The sequence below is a fragment of the Macrotis lagotis genome, chromosome 1 (assembly GCF_037893015.1).
Source record: "Macrotis lagotis isolate mMagLag1 chromosome 1, bilby.v1.9.chrom.fasta, whole genome shotgun sequence".
NCBI classification, from domain to species: domain Eukaryota; kingdom Metazoa; phylum Chordata; class Mammalia; order Peramelemorphia; family Peramelidae; genus Macrotis; species Macrotis lagotis.
In genome coordinates, this window is record NC_133658.1 from 683,344,055 (window position 1) to 683,363,321 (window position 19,267).

Consider the following 19,267-nt stretch of genomic DNA (forward strand, 5'->3'; position numbering starts at 1 on the left):
ACAACCTTTGAGAATAGATCTATCAGACAGATAAAAGGAATATACTTTGACAAAAGAGCTGTAAGCACAAAACAGGGTTAAAACAGTAAAAACATATAAAGGACTATATTATAAGAAGACTAGGCATTAATGCAAGATTTTTCAGATCAAGATGCAATAAAAATTACTTAATTTTAAAGAATGAGAGCATCAAATAACAAATCATAGAAATAATGAAACATTTCCTTTAAGAAAGTAATAACAATGAGACATATTTATGGGATACAGCCAAAGTAGTTTTTGGAAGAAGTTTTACATCTCTAAATGTTTATATGAATAAAAGAGAAAGAGGAGATCAGTGAACTGGTTATGCATCTAAAAAAGCTAGAAAAAGAATAAATTAAAGATCTCCAATTAATTACTAAATTAGAAATTCTGAAATCAAAGGAGATATTAACAAAATTGAAAGCAAGAAAAGCACTGATCAAATAAAAACTACATTGGTTTTATGAAAAAAGACAAATCTTTGGTTAATCTGATAAAAAAAGAAAAAAAATCAAATTACCAGTATCAAAATGAAGAGTGGACTCATCACCAATGAAGAGGAAATTAACAGATAATTCAGAACTATTTTGCCCAATTGTATGCTAATAAACTTGATAACCTGAGTGAAATGGATGAATATTTACAAAAATACAATCTACCCAGATTAACAGAAATAAAATACTCATTCCCATTTCAGAAAATAAAATTGAAGAACCCTAAGGAACATTGGTGTTCAAATCTTAAATAAAATTTTAGCAGAGATTAAAGCAAATTATTACTAGGATAATACACCAAGATCAGGTAGGATTTATACCAGGTAGGCAGGAATGATTCATTATTAGAAAAACACTCAACACAATTGAATATATCAATATCAAAAACAACAGAAATCATGTATTTATCTCAATAAATGCTGGAAAAACCTTTGTCAAAATATAATATCCATTCCCATTACAAACACTAGAGAGGGGACAGCTAGGTGACACAGTGGAGAGAGTATCAGCCCTGGAATTAGGAGGATCAGAGTTCAAAACCAACCTCAGACACTTTCTAATTATCTAGTTGTGTGATGTTGGGCAAGTTACTTAACCCACTGCCTTGCAAAAAAAAAAACACTAGAGCATATAGGAATAAATGGAATTTTCCTTAAAATAATAAGCATTATCTATCTAAAACCATCAACAAATATTTTATATAATGGGATAAACTAGAAACATTTCCAGTAAGATTAGGTGTGAAACAAGAATACCCATTATCATCATTGCTATTCAATGAATAAATGGTCATGGATTCTAGAGAAGCACAGAAAGAATTATATAAACTGATGCTGATCCTGAGTGAAGGCAGCAGAACCAAGAGAACTGTATACATTAAAAACAACATTTTGACTTGATCAGCTTTGATAGATACAGTTCCTCTCAGCAGTTCAGAGAGCTAGGACAAGCAGGGGAGACCTGTTATGAACAATGCCATCCACATTCAGACCAAAAAACAAAACAAACCAAAACAAAAAAAACACAAAATTTTAATAAACACTATGTTCACTTTTGAAAAATTTATCTTGTCTTTCCTTCATATCCCATGGTTTTCTTACTTTTCCCTTAGTCCTAATTCCTCACTCACAAATAATTAAAATGTAAACATGTTAAATACAAATGTACATGTACAATGTTCACTAGGCTATTTGTCACAGGAGACAGGGAAAGGGAGGGTGGATGAAAAGTGTGACACTTATAAATATGAAAATGAATGAATTAAAAACTCATATTTCATAATTGGAAAAATAAAATAAAATATCAAACAAAAAAAAGAATGTGAGACTCAACATCAGAAATCAAGTTTTTGCCTTTCGTTACTATGGGCACATAGTAAAAATCCTTTTTAAATGCTTATTGACTAAGATTGGAGATGAGAAATATTAAGTGAACCTGCTGGTATTTATATAGATAGTGAGAATCAGAGTCAGGGATTCAAACTCAAATATTCTGAAGACAAGCTCAGTGTTCCTTCTACGATTTGTGTAAAATTATTAGTCTAACTCAACCTCCCTTCCAATGTAACACTTCTTAATTTTGCATTCAAGAAAAATGAGTTGAAAGATAGTTTAATAGAACACACAAAAATTCCATTTCATTATTCATGCCTTGTCTATAGACTATTTCAGCATGAGCTCCCCAGCTCTTTGAGCTGATCCAATCCTTCCATCAAATCATCCCCCCCACACACACTTAGTTCTCATCAGTATTAGGAAAATGATATAGAACAAGGGCAGGGTGTTGAAATTTGCTGGGACAACAGAGTCTTCTCTAAGATTTAGCAGACACAATATGGAGATAAAATAACTAGATATGTAACAATAGGAAAATAATATCTCTTCTTCAAACCCCATTGTTCTTCCATAGAAAAATGTAAGTGTTAACAGGACCTCCAAAGGATCAAATAAATGATAATATAATACATTATCAAAATCAATGATGAGGATGATTACCTTTAAGTACTAAGTGTGTATCACTTCCCTCTTTCATCACCACTGGTTGCCAAAATTTATCTAATATTTATTATTAATATTGAAGTAGACACAATAGAAAGTTGTTCTCCAATAAACATCTGAAGTTGCCTGAGGGTAGGATATTCACTTTTTTAAATACCCCCTCGAGGTCCAACACAATGCCCTGAATAAAAATGAGTATTTAATAAATTTCTTTTTTGAATTAAAGATGTGGTTAATCTCTGCTCCCAGAGGATTTCCAGCTTAAATGCCATGATCTAAGATTCTTAGTTCATTCAAAACCTCTGCCACATTCACCAGAGTAGAAAACCACAAAATCTGGCTCAGCAAGGATGACTTCTGCCAAAGAGGCGTTTTAACACAATCTAGGCTGACAAATACAAGCATGACTCTATTCACATCTGCTGACTCACAAGGAATGAGGGAAAAGCAAGAGGACTCTCCTGAAATGAAGAGAGAAATTGGGATAGTGATTAACTAAGGGGAAGTGGGATGCTGTGCTGGAAAAGTGACTGAAAAGGTGGCAGGACAAGGGAGAGAAAAAAAACTGAGATCCTATTTCAAATGACATAAAAAGGAAATAGAACAGAGTTGACTAAGCAAGAATATGAAAAGCGATCCAGGAAGCTGAAAAGAATGAAGATCAAATGTTACCTTTTCATTTCCTGAGGTCAAGCTTTCCACCCCTAATCTATTAGCAGAGTACAAAATACAACATAAAAAGCAAAAAACAATCACTGGCTGGAGAGTCAGAGAATTCAAGATCCAAGGTTTCTTCTGATGAGAGCTACCAGGTCTCTTAAGTTTCCTTACGTATAAATAAAAATGTTTCAATGAAAAGTTCTAATTTCCTTGGCCTGGTACTTCCACAACTGACTTTCTACAACCTGTTCTATACCTTTCCAACTCACACTTCTGCCTTGTAGCATTTAATGACAACATTTATTCACATTTACATTCAAATATGGTATTTGCTGATTCAACAACAGTAGGACCTTGATTTCTGAAATGTCTTTCTAAACTGGGTTTGCACTAGGGTCAGTTCATCACTTGGTCCTCTTTGTAAGAAAAGGGATAAGCATCAGGCAGAAATTAGGTTGAGATGAATATATCATACTATACCACACCATATTCCATATTCCATAATAAATTCTAAATGAATACGTGTCATTAAAAATTATACTATAATAAAATTATAACAGAAACAGATCAAATACTTCTCATAGTTATGGACAGGAGATATATTCTTAAGAAACAGAGGCAATTACAAAAGATAAAATAGATAACTGATTACATGAAAATAACTTCTGCAGGGACAAAATTATCCAACATATATAAGCAATTTAAAAACACCTATGGCTAATAGTCATTCTCCAGCAAGTAATTGGTCAATGGATATAAAAAAATTTTCAAAAGAATTGCAAAGTATTAACAAACACATGAAAGAATATTCCAGATCACTAGAGAGACACATGCAAAGTGACTTACATCCTGAACATTAAGATAATAAAAAATAACAATAGTAAATGTTGAAGGGGTTGTTAAATGATAGGCATACTATCTAACATAGACAGTGGAACTGTGTAATAATCTAACCTTTTTTGGAAGACAATTTGAAATTAGGTAAACAAAGTGACTAAAATGTTCATATCCTTTGAATCAGACACTCCATGGACTTGGCATGTACAAAGAAAGCCATCAATGAATAAAAAGTCCCTATATACTCACAATGTTTTGTCACAGAACTTGTGATAGACAATTGAAGGGGAAGGCGAAAGAATATACTTATTGATTGGGGAATAGCTAAATAAATTGTGATACATGAATATAACTGAATACTACTGTTCTGTAAAAAATGACAAATGTGATAAATAAAGAGAAGCATGGAGAGTCCTACATGATGCAAGGTGTAAACAAGAAGAAAGTAAACAGAATAAATATGAACTATAAAAAAATCCCAAAGTGAATGGAAAAAAATTATAAAAATTAACAGTAGTAAATGACTTATTTATTCTCGGCAATACAAACAAAACAAAGGATTCATATGGAAAATGCTATCCACCTCCAGAGAAAGAAATGATAGAGTTTGAATGCAGATCAAGGCATAATTTTTTTTTACTTTATTGAGGTTTTTTTTGGTCTGCATTTTCTTTCATGACAAGACTAAAATGGAAATGTTTTGCATGATTATACATGAATAAATTATGTCACATTGCCTACCATCTCAGAGACAGGGATGGGAAGGGAAGAAAGGAGAGAGTTTAGAACCCAAAATTTTAAAAAGCAAATGTTAAAAATTGTTTTTACGTGCAATTAGGAAAAAAATTATTAAAAAAAACAATAAACATCAAGCACAACTTAATTGAAGATATGAAAAGGCGCTCCCAACTCATTTCTTCATGGAGATGTGAACTTCGTGGGTGTTACATTTTGTAGTTTTTCAGGTTTTTTGATTATCAAACAGTTGTGCAGAATGTTTTTCCTCTTTAAAAAGTACTATTTGCTAAATAAGAAAGTTCTCTGGGAGGGGAAGAAGAAGGGATACTAGGGACAATTATGATGGTATGAAAGACATAAGATATCAAAAAAAGCATTTTTTTTAAAAAGGCAAAGAAAAACAGTAACCATTTGTGAGACCACTAGTGCCCACAGAACAAGAGTTTCTCTTCCTGCCAAAAAATTGGCATGCATGGAAATCAAAACTGGTGCTCTCATGAGAACCATGTTCTGCTCAAATGAATGTAACAATACAAACATACTTAAGTTTGACTACCAGAAATATACCTGATAAGAAACTGGTAAGGTATTAGGATCACATTAGTTCATAGTTACAGCTTTTCTCTGAGTTCTACAATGCGGCAATAATAGGAATCCAACTGCAAGGCTAATGAAAATTGACAATTATTTCATTTCTTTGTTTATTAACTCCAGAAAATTGTTTTTTCAGTTGAAAAGTAAACAGGAAATAAAAAACTACCCATTAATACTCCCATTTTTCCTTCCACTGCTAGATAAAAGGAACATTCATTTTGATTTTTAATAAACAATCACTCTTATGTACAGCATGCCCTATCATCTTAATGGGAGAATTTAATTCAAAAGGGCGTGTACCAGTTGTATTCTTACTCAAATAAAACCAATGTTTTCTGTTTTCAAGAGAAAAAACAAGATGAAAATTAAACTTATAGAAAAGATAAATTGTTACTTGAAGGCCCAAGTTATTAAAACAACTGAATGTGAAATTACCAAGAAAATTACACATTACAATTCTATTCCAGCATGCTGATGTGACTGTCATTTTAAGGGGGGCTATATTTTAGAGGGCTATTTCAAAAAACTGCTAATAGCAGGAAACATTATTTGAAAATCTAAAAAAAAATTTTTAAAAATCTATTCAAAATGAGTTTTCCCTTTTATAAAATGCAAGAGTAAATTAATTTGACTGTCCAGTATATTCAAGAATTTGTACATTCTAGTCATCTCAAGGGGGTGCTCCTTCACCCCAATGCAGTAAGTTTTCAATTAGCTATAATAAAAGGCCATATAAATCCAAAAGGAAATGGAGAGTGGGAAAAGGAGAAGGCAAAAATCAATTTTATGGAAAACCTAATTATATTAGCAAAACCCACCAAACAGTGAAATTGAATGTGCTTTGATGAAATTCTATCAGTAAGTCACCATTGATGTATAACAAAAAGAAAAACTGATAGACTCTGGAGAGACCTAGGTTCAAATTTCAATTGTCACTAGCTAGTGAAGCCCAAGTCACTAAGTTTATTTAAAGCCTAAATTTCTTCATCTGTAAACTGAAGAAAATATATTTGTAATATCTACCAAATGGAATTGTTGGGAAGACACTACTCTATAAAATCTAAAAGTGTCATATAAATATATATTATTTTTAAGATGTCCAGACATTTCCATATGAGAGTGTGTACTTCCCTCTCCAGTTCCAACTCCCTTTGATATATTGCCTTTTCCCCTTAGAATTTAAGTTTCTTGAGGATGAAGAACTGTTATTGACTCGTATCTGTTCTTCTTTGCCTAGTACATGATAAATGTTTTCACTAGCTAGTTATTAATATTAGATAAATGCTTAATGTTGATGCTAGCAAGATTTTTAATTTCTGTCATAACTGTCCAAAAGAGAAATGAGTTGTCCTGAAAGGTAGTGGTAGACAAAGCCCTTCCTGGAGGGCTTTTTAAGCATGGTCTAAAAGTCAACTTATTGAGAATGTTCTAAAAAGGATTTGGGGTCTAGATGGCTTTTAGACATACCTTCCAATTCTATGACTTGGTGATATATAATCTCAATCTACATATATGTAAAAGATTTCTGAAAAGATCTAGTTATTTCAACCTTACCTTAATGAATCCTTAAAACAGATATATAGATGCCAGTCAGTCACTTGACTTGATAAAGTCCTTACACCTTTTAAAAAAAGAAATGATAACAGCTTTACTATCTGTAATGAGGTCATCTACAGATATAGATGTTTAGCAGATAAATATAAACACATAACTAAAGGGACTCTTCTAGGTTATTCTTGGAATATTTCTAATGGATACCTAGAAAAATGGCAGTCAATGTTTCCTGAAAAACTGAAATTCCAAGTTATTTTTGGGTATGTTCCATGATATTAGAATGAACGGTGCTATATATATATATATATATAAAATCTTTTACTTCTAGAAAAGTTGGCCACCTAAGAGAAAAAGGAAATCTCACAAGGGCTGAATAGGTGGCAAAAAGTATAGTATTCTTTTATAATAAGATCATTACTTCCCCAATGCAACTTCTTTCCTCCTATCTACAATATGGAGAAGCTTTGCCAAAAAAACTAAGTTGCCTCCGAGATCTGATTGGCCAAAGAGATTGGCTCAGTTTCCCTGAAAGCTTATTGTCAATTAAGGAAATATGAAGTCCTAGACATGTGGAATCTAAGCCATAAAGACTTCATAGATTTTGAAACCCTTTGGGGAAGGAGTAGCTAGGTGGCTCAGTGGATGTAACACTGGCCTTGGTGTCAGGAAGACAAGCGATTGAATCCAACCTTAGACACTTGTCACTTTACTAGCTATGTGACCTTGGGCTGACTATCTCACATCCAGGGTCATCTCCAGTTGTCCTGATTCGTATCTGGCCACTGGACCCAGATGGCTCTGGAGGAGAAAGTGAGGCTGGTGACAGCACAGGATCTCCTCACTCAAGTCCAATTCATATGTATAGCATGGCATCACCTCCCTGATGTGATATTCTTTGAAAATGAAGGACAAACATTACTATGTCCCAGAACTGTGCTTAACACTTTATATTTTATGTTTCACAAAATTTTATTTGATCCTTGCAATAACTACATGAGTCAGTGCTATTGTTATCTCCATTTTACAGTGACAAAACTGAGGCAGACAGTAGGTGACTCACTAATCATAGTCACAATAGCAAGGGTCATAGCATAATGTTAACCTGATAAGCTGACCAGAAGATTTTCAATATGAAAATGAGTGATGGAAAAGTGGAAAGACCATCTAGGGAAACTAAGTGTCATTATATCTTTCTTGCATATATACTTGCTATTTCTGGGCAAGTAAACCTCTTTGTTTAAACTTTTTAGCACTGAACTTGAACTAAGAAGGAATTCTTATTAGAGTCAGGCTTCTAATACTTTTATTCTATCTTTCTTTTTTAAAAATTAATTTATTTTCATTCATTTGTATATGCACATTTCCAGTTTACAAAATTTCCTTCCATCCTCCCTTCCCACCCCTCCCTGCCTCAGCAGGGAATAGTCACATTAGCATTTTACATACATATTTTGTTAAACGTATTTACAATTTAGTAATTTTTGGCATGAGGAATTAGGATTAAGGGAAAGAGATAATTTTTATAAAGTGTTCATCAGATTTGGTAGGGGTGTTTTTTTCTGTGTGTTTGTGGTAGAGCCAACAAAAAGTCAGAGTGAGACATTCTTCCAGCCCAAGACAACTTAGGGTAGTTGGAAAGAGACATCTATTGGAAGGAGATGGAAGCTAACCCTAGTGAAACACTAGTGGTGAGATCAGGTGATAGTGATAGAAGCTGCAGCAGCTTCTCAAAGAAGACAAGGCAACTGAACAGAAAAAAGATTACAGGGGTCATCTGTACAAGCACTGGGTACAGAACCAGTTGCTATTTAGAAGATGTATTGCCTATACCCATTTCTGGATTATAGTTCAAGAGCAATAACAGCAATATTATAAGGATGTGAAAGACTTAGCTACTCTGACAAGGCAATAATCCATAATTCCAAAGGACCAATGATAAAAAATAAAAAAATATCAGAGCAAACTAATGAACTCTGAATAAAGACTGAAGGATTATTTTTTAAATTTTATTTTTATCATTTCATTTTGTCTTTTCTGCGATATGCTAATATGAAAATGTTTTGTATGACTTCACAAAGTATAATCACTATCAAATCACTTGCCTTCTCAAGGGAGGAAGGGCCTGAAAGAGAATTTGGAACTCAAAAATTTTCTAAAAGATTGTTGAAATTTATTTACATGTAATTGGAAAATATTTAATACAATAAATTACAAAAAGATTGTTGAAATTTATTTACATGTAATTGGAAAATATTTAATACAATAAATTACAATATATTTAAAAGAAAGAAAAACAACGTGGAAAAGTTTTTAGAATGGGTGGTCCTGAGATGAAAACTCATTTTCCACAGTCTCACAGAATTTAAGGATAATCAAACTCTTCCCTTATCCACTTCCCTTATCAGTCCCTTGGGTAAAAATGAATGTCAACACTACCAAAGAGTGTTTACATTTTTATACTTAGGCATTTTGTAGAAAGAAAAGCTTAGAAAAGGAATTTCAGGAATCACACCACACCTATTCCTAAGGACAAATCTATCCCAGCAATTCAAAAGGTTTATTTCTTTTGTCAAAACAGAGGTTTGATTGGAGGTACAAAAAGACAATCTGCAGTTACTATACCCTATTTCCACCTGGACAAAGATCCAGAGATTGAGAGCTGAAAGGTTACTGAGTCCAACCCTCTCCTTTTATAGATAACTAAACAGTTCTAAAGAAATTGTGACTTGCTGAAGGTAACCCAGGTAGGATATAAAAGAGTAGTTGTCCTGGAAGGACAGCATCAACAGCTGTTTTCCAACCAATCCACAAAAGAGAATTGTTCTTTCAATACACCATTCCTCAACAGGCAAGTAATATTTATTAAGTATTACTATTTTTCAACAGCTATGCTAAGAGCTAGGGATAAAAATACAAATTAAAAAAAAAAAGACAGTCCCTGCCTTCAAAGAGCTTACATTCTAATGAAAGAAGACAACATATAAAGGGGAGCTCCTGGGGACCAGGAAAGGGAGGAGAGAGCATTAAAAGCTATCTCTAACTTTCTCAAATCAAGCAAGCAGTTGGTTGCATCCCTGCTCTTTGGCTCTAGTGCCCCCAAATGCTAGGGAACCCCGTCACAATGCTCCCAGTTTCCCCACAATGATGTTGTTGTCAAAGTACATATCCATACATATAGGTCATAGTTGGAAGGGAGCTTAGGTCTTCTGAGTGAGGGTTTCTCATTTTATAAAAGAAGGAAGGCCAAGAGGTGACCAGGAATATTGACAATTATTATTAGTCAGCATTTTAACCCAAGGCTTCTGATTTTCATCACTACACCACACTGCCTACATACTATCAATAGAGAAATCAATGAAAAACTCTATCCCAAATGTGGCCCCAAAACCAATATTTCACATACTTGAAGTCCAGAGGTTTCCAAGGTTTCCTCTTCAACACCTAGAGTAGCCTGGGTTGCTTAATAGTGGAAGTCATCTATTTAGATCTCTTAATTTTACAAATAAGAAAATTTAAATTAGTCAATAAGGATTTAGTAAGCACCATGTGCCCAAGCACTATGCCAATAAGAACTTCTCATTCTGTATATTTCTTTAAAAGAAATATAATAGTTTTCAGTTTCTTTTACAAGTTTCTTTTGCTATACTTTGTTTTAAAATGTTTATGTTCATGATAGTCAAGTTTCCATTTTAAAAGCTGCAGAAAAAATGATTAAAAAAAGCTAAACATTTGGTTTGATTACTTGAAAAATGATCATTTTAAAATGTTATGTGAACTACTTAACACAACTGTAATTAGTAGTATCTAAAAGACCTCCCACTCCACAGGGAATCTCTCTTTGGCTTTGGCTGGTCAAAGGATCTCTTCCCCAAACAGTAGCAAATACCTTTGTCTGGTGTCTTTGTGTGTGTGTGTGTGTGTGTGTGTGTGTGTGTGTGTGTGTGTGTGTGTGTGTGTGTGTGTAAGCATTGTCCTTAGTGCCCCTCTCCATTCTTAAAAGGTATTAAAAGTATTCGAACTTTCCTTGAAGTTAAATGGTTCAGGAGACTCTAGTTTGAGCCACTGATTTATCAGTCAATACACATTTACCTAAGCATCACTGTGTTAGACATTGTGTTTCACACTGATTCAACTTCTTGCTTAGGTGGGCACAGCCAGGAAGCATAAATCACATTGGGAAGATGTACTTAACTGAATCTGATGCTTTATCCTAGATGAATATTATTTTCCTGCTCTGAATCCTTTTTCCTTGATCTGCCTAAGAAAAATGTTCTTTTGTTAACTATTTAATGAAATATGTACATTCCTTTTCATTACAATTTTCAAACTAAACTGAATCTGACCCATTGCATGACAATGACTTTCCCATTTTATACTTCTTTTGAGAAAAAATAATCAGAGAAAATATCCTTAAGAACTTGTACAGCTCTTTTAATGACTTAAGCTTTCCCTCCAAAATAAAGATCTCAATCCTCCCAAAAAACAAACAAACCAAAAAACCCAATATTCCTCTACTGATATCACAAACCTACCATGTGCCAGTATGGAGCATTAATTCAGGTTTGTTGATTGGTTTGTTTGATTTGGGGCAGAAATAGGCTACAACACATTACAAATGATAAATTTCATTTGAAAAGTGATGTGTATAAAACATTCAACAAACTTGTGAAAGAATACTCCAAATCACTAATAATAAGACAAATTTTACCACAGCCTGTAAATTAGCAAAATTTGACCAAAAATGACAATAATCAACTCTGAAGCAGTGGTAGAATGATAGACACAATAATGCATTGTTGGTGGAGCTATGAAATGATTCAAATATTTTGAAAAGCAATTTGGAACCTCATAAATAAATTGACTAAAATGTCTATACCCTTTGAACCAGAAATTTCATTATAAGAAATCATTGATAAGAAGAAAGTCCTCATATACTCCATTTACAGCAGCACTTATAGAGATAATAAAGAACTGGAATTAAAGTAGATGTTTATCAATTGGAGCATGTCTAAACAAATTGTGGTATGTGAATATAAAGAATATTACTGTGCTATAAGAAATGATAAGTCTGATGAATATAGATAAGCTTGGAAAGATCTATATGAAATGACAGTGAAATGAGCAGAACCAAGAAAACAATATAACAGTAACTACAACAATGCAAATTGAAAGAACTATGCATCCAAAAAAAAAATCAGAATTCAAGGATCATACAAAATTAAGACATATGAAAGGGAACTCTGCAAAGGTATGAGGTCCACGGATATAAAATGTTGCACAAGTTTTAGAATTTTTTCTAGGAATTTGATCAATTGTGCTGATGTTTTTTCCTTTTTAAAAAAGTACTATTTGTTATATGGAATGGTTTTCTCAAAGGGATGGGGAAACATATTTGGGGATAACTATGATGATATAAAAAACAATATTTCAACAAAATTTTAAACAGATATAAACAAAAACATGTCATTAAAGGAATAATGTCATCAGAGAACTATGACTCAAAAAGAAGAGTTAGTCTTGTTTGAAGATTAAAAGACAACTTTTGGACATCTAAGACAGAGAACAAAAGGAAGGTCCTTAGTACTCAAACAAGACAAGAAAAAATACACTGAACCAGAAAAGCATGGAAATAAGCTTGATGGGACCTACTATGCTGGTTAACCTTAATGTGAAAAGGTTAAAAATAAAATTCATCTTAAGTAATTATCCTGAAAAGGGCATTTTCCAATTCTACAAAAATTATACTGATTTAGAAGCAAGGACTAAAAGTTTACATACTAAAGTACAGTCTACACATTTGAGTTTCCACAAATTATTCTTAAAGGCATTATAGAAACTGATAAAACAAAACACTACTGACTTCATACATAATACTTAAAATTATAGTGCTATTAAATATCATTTCTGTCTTTCTCCTGTTACAATGAGTACATATTATATTTTCAAGACTATATAATTAACATCAAGTACGATATCTGTATAAATTAAACTAAGGAAGAAGAGAAGAAAAACCTCAATTAGAAAACTATTACTATTTCATTCTCTTAAAAGTATGTTGGCAGGAGTATTTGCCAATCCATTGATTCCTACTGTGCAAGTGGACCTGCTTATCTATCCATCCATCCATGTATCTATCTATCTATCTATCTATCTATCTATCTATCTATCTATCCATGTATATATGTACATATATATATACATGTAAGTCTCTATATGTTCATATAACATGTATACCGAAGTATATTTATATAGCATTATGCATGTATGTATGTAAATACTATTTTGCATTTCAAAATATTCAATTATGTGTTTATATCTTAGTATTTATACATCAATATATAAATCTTAGATTATATATATATATATATATATATATATATATATATATATATATGCAATTTATATCTACAAGCCTTTACACACACATACACATGTGCATATAGGATATTCTTTATCCTAAGACATAAAAGTCTTAGTGTAGTTTCAAAAAATTATATTTTTTTTTAAAAAATCTTAAAACTGTGAGGTTTTTAAACTGTCTGCCATATACACAAATATACAAATACACATAAATGATTGTCTTTTAAAAACCCCACCAATATTCTTCTGAGGATACATAGATAGATTTATATAGACAGAAAGAAAGAAAGCAGAAAGACAAAACAGTAACTTTCAAGAGAATTGGTTTCCTTTGTAATTCTGAGTGTTTTATTTTTAAAAACATTATATTGCCAAAATATAATTAACAAATGTGACTTGTCTGCTACTTTTTTGGGGTTAAATTCTGTTTGCTTTGCTAGAAAAGAATGTACTTTCTTATTTTTCTGTTTTTACTCCTGAAAGAATATGACATTGAATTTCTGTATATTATGTTATTAAATATATCCCCTATTTGCCAGATATATGAACTTCCCTCATAACAACCTAAGAAGTAGATGACTATATTATCTCCACCCCTACCTACCAGAGGAAACTGGGCAGAAGAAGTTAAGTGATCTCCACCCCTACCTACCAGAGGAAACTGGGCAGAAGAAGTTAAGTGACTTATGAGTAAATATCTGAAGCTAAATTTTGAACTTGTCATCTTGATTCCAGTTCTAGAGCTCTATTCACCACAGTATCTACCTAATAACCCTAAGTCTAAGAAGCCATAAGATAATGAGATCAAACCATATTGATCAAAATGGGTATCAAGTCTGATTTGGGGTGGGAGGGAGAGGAAACTATTACACAGAAATATCCTTTACTGTTTTACTATTCATTTCTTATCTGCAGCCTATTCAAATATCTCTCCTGCTTACTCTTTTCTCTCCAGAAAAAGGATATTCACTTAAAATGTATCTATCAAATAAGTTTAAAAAAAAGATACTATTCTGCTAATGCTTCTGTTTTAGGGTAAATAGAAAATGTAAGAGAAAAGAGTTCCTGGGTACCACCAATAAGAAAATAATTCAACCAAAATACAACTAGTATTCCTAAAGAAAGTCATTTACATTTCTAAATTGAAATCAATTTATGGTCATGTAATTATTGGTTCCAAATGCAACTACCTCTTTAAAAAGAGAAGTCACAATCTGGAATATAACATTTAATTGAAAACACTTAAGACAAGGTAAGCTAATAATATAATTTATGCAACTATCATAATGTAACCATTTTTAATTGAAAACAGTTAAGACAAGGTAAGCTAATAATATAATTTATGCAACTATCATAATGTAACCAAGTATGGGTCAAGAAACTGTAGATTCCTTGAGAACACAGTCTGGTGGAGATAGGAGTTTATTTTTTATCTGGTACATAGTAGGTTTTTAAGAAATGGTCATTCAGTCGAATAATAGGCTAATAATAATAATTGTGTAGATGGTTAAAATTTATCTCACTGGAGACTTAGAACCACCTTGGCAAGGAAACTCAGGTTGAAAAATACCTTCATCAGACTCTAATTCCTTCAAGCTATCATCCTTTTGCTCCCTTTACAAACCCTAGAAAAACAAAAAACTGAATAAAAATACACAGTTAATGAAAAGAATTTAAATCACACAGTTCAAAAGTAATGAATTAGAGTTAAAGCAAAAGATAAAGGCTGGTAAATTAGGGTGGGGAAGGAGGGAAGTATCTTAAATAGGAGAAAAGTTTAATTTTAGAGATAAGTATATCATAAATATATCAGCATAATATACTGAAATCCTACAATGTAGTGGGGGGATTTCAGTGGATTCAGGAACAAAAACAGAAAAATAAGATAGTACATTTCCTTCCAGCAAAACAAACAAGAATTGAATAAAAAAAGGACATTTATTAATTATATTTTGATGATACTTTTTACTTTGCCTGTAAAAGATTTAAAACTTTTAAAAAGAGCCCCCCCCCCCCCCCCCCCCCAGCAGCAGCTGTCCTGGAGTCAGGAGGACCTAAGATCAAATCCTGCCTCAGACATTTGATAATTACCTAGCTGTGTGACCTTGGGCAAGTCATTTAACCCCATTGCCTTAAAAAAAACCACTCTCTAAAAAATGTTTTCTATATAACTAATAGGTAATATAAAATACTGTAGGATTTTTTGTACTTTGTTCTCAAAGAGGACCATAACATTGGAAAAAGATACCATAACTTGCAAGTAAAATTAGATTTTTAAGAGCAAGGGCTGTGCAAAGTCAGACTCACTTTCTCCCCTGGAGTCACTTGAATCCATGACAAGATATGGATCAGGATGACTGCAGTGGGTCCCAGATGCAATGGGATAATTGGACTTTCTAATCTTAAAATACTGTAGATAAATTGAAAAAATAGGTTTCAACAATCATGCTTAAATTAGCTCAAGAAACTGCATTGGATGAACTCAAAACTGTTAAATATAAGACAAAAAAGCATTTACAAGAAAATTAAAGTTTAAAATAGAAGAATGATGGGCACCTAACAATGATTTGTGAATGTATTGGGGCCTGAAGTCCTGCAAACCTAGTCAAAAGAACTACAAACTGTAAAAGGAGAGGAGAAAACAGCTAATGTATATACATTATATTATATATAACATATATACATCCTCTAAGTCTTTATGCTAGAGAAGACTGATGAAGATATCTGAACAGAGGAGGGGAAAAAAACTCCCTAAGAAAACCCCAAGGCCTCAGATCCAGGAAACTAAATGTACAAAGAATGGATAACAAGAAAAAGGATCTAAAAGAGATGCTAACACTGGAAGGGCAATTTGCCTAAGCAGTAAGACTTGAGATGTAGGATGAAATTCACGATCGGAACATAGTTCTAAGGGAGTTTGTATGCCTTATTTAAAAGGAACATGACAGATAAAGGGAGGGAGATGATAAATAACACCATATAATGCAAAGATATATTTGTGAGAATTTCAAGGAACTACAAGAGAAAGCATAGTGGAGAAAGGCTCTTGTTGAAATAAACCATAAACTATTATTATGAGCAGTTTGGAAAATCACAAACATGGTAGAGGAGCATGATTTCACATTGATAGAGGACTCTGATTATCCAGAAATCTATTGGGAGTTCTTTCATCACAAAACAGTACTAATTTCTTGAATTATCTTAATATAATGGCGTCTATCAAAAAATATATAGCAAGCAACATGGGACACTTTTGTTTTGGATCTAACTCTCCAGCAAGGAGTAGCTGATGGCTAAAAATGGCATTAAAAGAAAAAAATTCTCCCTATAAAAGTATTCACAATTGATCTTCTTATGACAGAAAAGTACTAGAGATAATACACATAGACACATTGAAAAATGACTGAATGAATTGTGGCACAGTAATAATAGAATTGCTGTACCTTAATAGCTACAAAAGCATTAAAAATAGATATGTTACATAATATAAAATAAAGAAAGCAGAATTAAAATAGTGTACCCACTCAGGATATAGCAAATAAATTGTTACTGTTATTATTTTGATAAAGTATGTTTTATCATGAATTATTTGGAGTTTAGGTTTTATTTGAAAGTTTGATTATTGGTATTTTCTATGAAGGTTATTAAGTATGTGATAATTTTCTCATAGTATACTTCCAAAAAGACAGTATATTTCCAAAAGACAAGGAACACATATCTTGGACATAATTTGAATTAAGAAAGTATTTTTAGCATATTAAAGTTTCTGGAGACAAGAATTCTAAGGAAGCGAACTTAAATTTTTAGGAATACTGAGGCTATAAAACCTGAATTATGGCAAGCCTATATACAAAGAGCCTCATGTTCTTTGTCAATGTTTCAGTTTGAACAAAATCAGTTTTACATTTCTATTCCAGCTGTTGCTATATCTTTGGAAATTGCAGAATCTATAAATTTAGGGGAAGAGCTGTTAAGATATCTGCATATCTTTGGATAGATTTCAGGGAGACTATAAACCTGAATGGAGAAAAAAATTATATTTTAGTAGCTTTAACCTCCAACTGAAATTATATATTTCTTTCAATTATATAAAATCAATACTCTGAATAGTTCAGAAGCTTCACCAATCTACTAATGGGGTCCATGATACATAAAACAGCCAAGAACCCTAGATTGAGGAATTTCCAGGGGAGGACAAAATTTCTTGGTTTAATAAATTATGTATGTATGTATATGCCAGCTAACATTTATCAGTTAATTTTCTATTGATTAAACAGAGAAACAAGCATATAAATCTTTCTAGATGACAATTATTTCATTACTATTACAAAGTAATGTCCTTTCTGGAAAGAAATTTGGAACTACACCCAAAGGGCAACAAAAATGTGCATACCCTTTGATGTAGCAATACCAATACTGGGACTATACCCTGAAGAGATGATGAAAAAAGGTAAAAACATCACTTGTACAAAAATATTCATAGCAGCCCTGTTTGTAGTGGCAAAAAATTGGAAATCAACGTAAATGTCCTTCAATTGGGGAATGGCTTAGCAAACTGTGGTATATGTATGTCATGGAACACTATTGTTCTATTAGAAATCAGGAGGATTAGGAATTCAGCAAAGCCTAGAAAGATTTGCATGAACTGATGCTGAGTGAGAGGAGCAGAATCAGAAAAATACTGTACACCCTAACAGCAACATGGGGGCAATGATCAACTTTGATGGACTCGCTCATTCCATCAGTGCAACAATCAGGGACAATTTGGGGCTATCAGTGATGGAGAATACCATCTGTATCCAAAGAAAGAACTGTGGAGTTTGAACAAAGACCAAGGACTATTACCGTTAATTTAGAAAAAAATATTGATATCTTATTGTCTGAACTTGGTATCTTATTATGTAATTTTGCTATCTCTTATACTTTGCTTCTTCCTTAAGGATATGATTGGGGGGGGGGGGGAGGTGGGAGCCCAAGATGGCAACAAGAAAGGATTGAGTCTTAGGTGCTCTCTGATAAAACTCATAAGCTAAGGTCTCTAACTAAACTTTCCAGAGACAGAACCCACAAAGGGACCCAATGAGGCAGTTCTCCTACTCAAGGTAACCTGGAAAAGAGCACAAAGGCTCTGATCCCCGGGGTCAGAGGGGTAGCCTGCCAGAGGGGTGGCCCACCAGAGTGAAAGAACTTCAGCCTCCCAGAGGCAGCCCCAGAATGCTGGGAGCCGCAGCTCACAGCAGCGGGGGAGTCTCCTGAGCTACACCCCGGGGAGCACTGAGCACAAATTGGGGGAACAGCAGGGGACCTCTGCCAGAGCAAGCAAAGGGACCCCAGCCCTCAGGGCCCACAGCCAGCAACCTGGTCTTTCTGTAGCCCAGATCCAGGAACAGAAGCAGGCGGAGCCTGTAAGCAGGAGCCCCCAGGACATGAGCCCATTGAACCTAGGGAGGGGAGTGAAGAGAGACTGCAGAGCTCTGTCCTCTGTCCCTGGGGCTCTGACCACATTCAGATCCTGATCCCAGTCTAGACCCCCGCCAATAGAACAGCAGTCCCCCCCCACCTTAGCCCCATGGCAGAGGGGGGTGCTTATGGTCATTCACAGACCAGGAGGGAGGACAGAGCCTCACATACTGAGACCCTTGTAGGAGTATCCCAAAAGCTCAGGAAGCACCCCCAAAACAGGCGCAGGCTGGGAAAAATGAGCAAGCAGAGAAAAAAAGAGGAACACAATTGAGAAATATTTTGCAAATGAGCCCAAGAAGGATCAAAATACTCAGTCTGAAGATGAGGAAGCACAAGCTCCTATACCTAAAGACTCCCAAGAAAAACAGAAATTGGGCTCAGGCTATGACAGAGCTCAAAAAAGACTTTGAAAATCAAATGAGGGAGTTAGAAGAAAAACTGGGAAAAGAAAGGAGAGAGATGCAGGAAAAACATGAAAATGAAGTCAGCAGCTTAGTCAAGGAAATCCAAAACAATGCTGAAGAAAATAGCATGCTAAAAACCAGC

General features: G+C 33.6%; 1 protein-coding gene across 8 annotated transcripts in view; it reads right to left on the bottom strand.

The window, feature by feature from the left end:
- The window catches only part of OSBPL6 (oxysterol binding protein like 6), a 277,275-nt gene that overhangs the window by 208,531 nt on the left and 49,477 nt on the right, over positions 1-19,267 (bottom strand). For 7 of the 8 annotated variants that reach the window (XM_074215621.1, XM_074215622.1, XM_074215613.1 and 4 more), the window contains exon 2: positions 6,899-6,965. The exons of the other annotated variant lie outside the window; for it this stretch is intronic. The gene's annotated coding sequence lies outside the window, so the exon portion shown is untranslated. The remainder of the gene's footprint in view (positions 1-6,898; positions 6,966-19,267) is intronic. 8 annotated transcript variants of the gene reach the window in all.